At 36.1% G+C, this 3,956-nt stretch overlaps 1 pseudogene; it reads left to right on the top strand.

The window, feature by feature from the left end:
• Positions 1–2,532, top strand: part of LOC132626193 (S-adenosylmethionine decarboxylase proenzyme-like) — a 5,870-nt pseudogene extending 3,338 nt beyond the window's left edge.
• The last annotated feature ends 1,424 nt before the right edge of the window (positions 2,533–3,956 follow it).

Genomic DNA, 3,956 nt, shown 5'->3' with positions numbered 1-3,956 from the left:
AGCCTCATCGCTCTTTCCTGCATGGGTCCATAGCTTCTCATCTTGTTTGGTATTTGATTGGCAATTAAAACAATAGGTACGTTTCTTGTTTTGTTAAGAACGTCTCCGTACTTGGCGTCAAGCCTACACTCCTGTCCATCTAGTATCCTAAGCTTGTTTGTCATACACTCATACTACTCTGTAGTTCATTGTTCATGGGTGTATGGAGTGTTCATGTTGACATTAAATATCTTTCCATTTAATACATACTGCTTCAGTAATATCATTGATGTTATCAGCTCTTAGAATGTCTTTTAGGATAGTTGATCGCAGATGCTAGTTAAGCTGTTCATTTTTAAGCATATTTTGAGCTTTTTAGTTATTATCTATCTATGTTTTATCCTTGGTAAGGCATTTGGTTTGGTTTATGATAATCGTTAATCTCTTTTTGTTTTTGAGCTCTTGGATAACACCAGTCTGGATTCTAATATATTTGTAGTTTCATTTATCATCTAAGTGTTTGATGTCATAAACTACAAAGGGAAATAATTAGAAATATGTCACTCTGCATTCTTCACACTCTGTCTAACGTCTTTAATTTTAGGTTATGTGACCCTTTCTGTGCATTTTTGAGTCCCAGTGAAACTTTCTGTTATTTGCACTTCACCATTGTGACTCTTCAGTTGTTCTTTTTCTTTAACCATTCTAAAAAAAACTCTATCTAAAGTGTTTGTTATTTTATTCGCAGATACAATTGAATGTTCTAATGGAGTCTAAAGGTGGGAAGAAGTCTAGTAGTAAATCCTTACTCTACGAAGCACCCCTCGGCTACAGTATTGAAGACGTTAGACCAAATGGTGGAATCAAGAAGTTCAGATCTGCTGCTTACTCCAACGTAAGTATCTGGATTTCATTTGTTTTGGATATGAACCTCAGAAAATTTGCATTAAGTTTCTATAATTCTAATAACTTGCTACTTTCTTATTTTCTATATGTGCAGTGCGCGCGCAAACCATCCTGACAGTCCTTAAGCTTCTCTCTAGCAAGTGTCTCCAGGCACAAAAAAATCCAAAAAAAAGAAAGTTTCTTCTGTCAATTAGTTTGTGTTAAACCCTCACTTCTTTTTTTCCTCCTTCGGCTGCTTTCTGCTTTGCTCTTTTGGCTGTGAACAATTTCCTTTAAAAGATCTTGAGTTGCTGTGAACATTTTTTTCATCATGGAAGTGGAATTGCCAGTTTCTGCCATAGGTTTTGAAGGTTATGAGAAGAGGCTTGAAATTTCATTTTTGGAGCCTAGCCTTTTTGCTGATCCTGAAGGAAAAGGACTTCGAGCACTGTCAAAAGCACAGTTGGATGAGTTCCTAGGACCTGCTGAGTGCACCATAGTTGATTCTCTTTCTAATAAGTGTGTTGACTCCTATGTCCTCTCTGAGTCGAGCCTTTTCATTTCTTTTTACAAGATAGTCATCAAGACCTGTGGTACCACAAAGTTGCTTCTTTCAATTCCGGTCATCCTGAGTTGGCTGATACCCTTTCACTCAAAGTACAAGCTGTGAAGTATACCCGTGGAACATTCATTTCCCTGGGGCTCAATCATTTCCTCATCGTCACTTCTCTGAAGAAGTTTCCGTCCTTGATAGCTACTTCGGGAATCTTAGTTCAGGTAGCAAACCTGTGATTTTGGGCAGTCCTGACAAACCTCAGAAATGGCATGCGTACTCTGCCTCGGCTGAACCTATTCAGACTAAGAACCCTGTCTACACTCTTGAGATGTGCATGACTAATTTGGATAGGGAGAAGGCTTCTGTCTTTTACAAGACTGAAACAAGCTCGGCAGCTAAAATGACTATTGATTCTGGCATAAGGAAGATCCTCCCTAACTCTGATATATGCGATTTTGAGTTTCATCCTTGTGGTTATTCCATGAATTCCATTGAAGGAGCTGTGCTTTCTACTATTCACGTTACACCGGAAGATGGTTTTAGTTATGCTAGCTTTGAAGCAGTTGGATATGACTTGAACTCCTCAAGTCTCGGGCCTCTGGTTAAGAGGGTGCTGACATGTTTCCAGCCAGACGACTTTTCGATTGCTTTGCATGCTGATGTTGATTGTGAGCTACTGGAGCATATATGCTCTTTCGATATTAAGGGCTACTCTCTAGTTGAGTGAAGCCCAGAAGAACTTGGTAACGGTGGTTCTATTGTCTACCAGAAGTTCGCAAGGAGTACCTTCTGTGGGTCACCCAAATCCGTTCTGCAGGACTGCTGGAAAGAGGAAGAGAAAGAAGAAAAGGAGTTGTGTTGAGGGTCGTTTAATTCAATTACCAGTGTTGTTTGCAGATGTTTTATGGTGTTCAGTTGTGTTGCTCGTTGGTTCCCCGAATAATATGCTTTATGTCCTTAGAATTAGTGATGAAAATTGTGAACTGAGTCTGGCTTTTTGATGTTCTACCAGAAGCCCTATTTCTTGTATATTGGATTATTACCTTTGGTTGTTGTCAGACCCTTGTTTGTTATTTGGTCATTCCTAGTAAAGTTGTGTTCTTTGGTTGGCATTTTTTCTTCCTGAATTTGCAGCTTGTTTTACCTTTTGTTTTGGTGCTCGCCATTAGCTTAACCAGATTTGCTGTATAAAAGATTGCGCTTCGAAGAGGTCATCTATCTATTCTCTTTCTCCAAAAATATAGAAGAGAAGGTTTTCCTTTTTTCTTTTCTTTCATTTATACTAGAACTATTGAATTCATTAGATACCGATTCCTATCTCGAAAACGTGTTTTCTCCTCTTTGATTTTCTTAAACTACTATAGAACTATTTTTGTCAAATAAAAAATGATTTTATCATTTCGGAATCCGCAATTTAATATAGATGGAGTAGTGGCTAAACCAACTACACACGGAAAAGAGGGTAGGTTTTGGTAGCATTACAAAGTTTTAACCCATTTAAAGTATTTTGTGATACAGTAATGAAGTAATTTAAAATTGCTAAAATATCAGAAACGGTACACTTTAGTCGGATATGTAAGAAAAATGTATTAATCATTTTAGTTTTCAGTTCGACGACTTAGTTCGGATTTTTAACCAACACTTAATTCCATTATTTACTTTTTAGAGAGATTTTAGAGTTATGGAGGCTCACTCTAAAGTCTTCGTCAGAACTATATTGGTTTGAGTTCATGACGATTTTACTTCTACCAGTATTTTCCTAGAGCAAGAACCTTTTTATGTTAATACAGAAAATTTGAACAAAGCTTTTTATGTTATGAACTATTTACAAGTTGATATTTGGATGTATTATTAAATGTAAATTATACCACTTATATATTAAGTGATAAATACAACTTGCACTTGCAAGTTGTATATTAGTTCTATATCTTAGTTGTACTAAGTTGTAGAGCAACTTGTACAAGTTGTATATTGTAGGTTGAGAGGCAAACTTCTTCTATAAATAAGGAGTTATGCCTTCTCATTTGGAACATCAAGAAATGTGATAATACAATCTTTCGCTCCTCTCTACAAAGTTATTAGTTTGCTTCTATTATTTATTTGCAATTATATATAGTTTTATGACACGTTATCAGCACGAGACTCTAATACTGAGTTGGATTCCAGTAATTCAAAATTGACGAGTTATTTGGGGTATGTTGTCTGCTGAGAGAAGGTTTGAACTTTAAATTTATAATTTAGTTGCTTACCTTAAAGGTAAGCATTTTTCTATCACCTAAATTTATTTTTGTACACCTCAAATCAAGTCTAGTAGAGATTATTTTTTTGGTAAGCCTATCTCATATTGCTAATGTTGTTTGGTTACTACGTATATGTTATAAGTGTAGAATTTATTCTACAATAATCTCATAAATCGGATATCTCACGTGGGGGGATATACTTGAACTCCTGTAGAGTTAACAAGCAATATGTGGCCACCAGTAGTGGCAATATTTCATAACTAAGTTTTGTTATGGCTAAATTATATTTACGCCTA

This window comes from Lycium barbarum, chromosome 2 (genome assembly GCF_019175385.1).
Source record: "Lycium barbarum isolate Lr01 chromosome 2, ASM1917538v2, whole genome shotgun sequence".
NCBI classification, from domain to species: Eukaryota; Viridiplantae; Streptophyta; class Magnoliopsida; order Solanales; family Solanaceae; genus Lycium; species Lycium barbarum.
The sequence above is the reverse complement of the archived record's forward strand: the minus strand, read 5'-3'. Positions and strand labels throughout refer to the sequence as shown.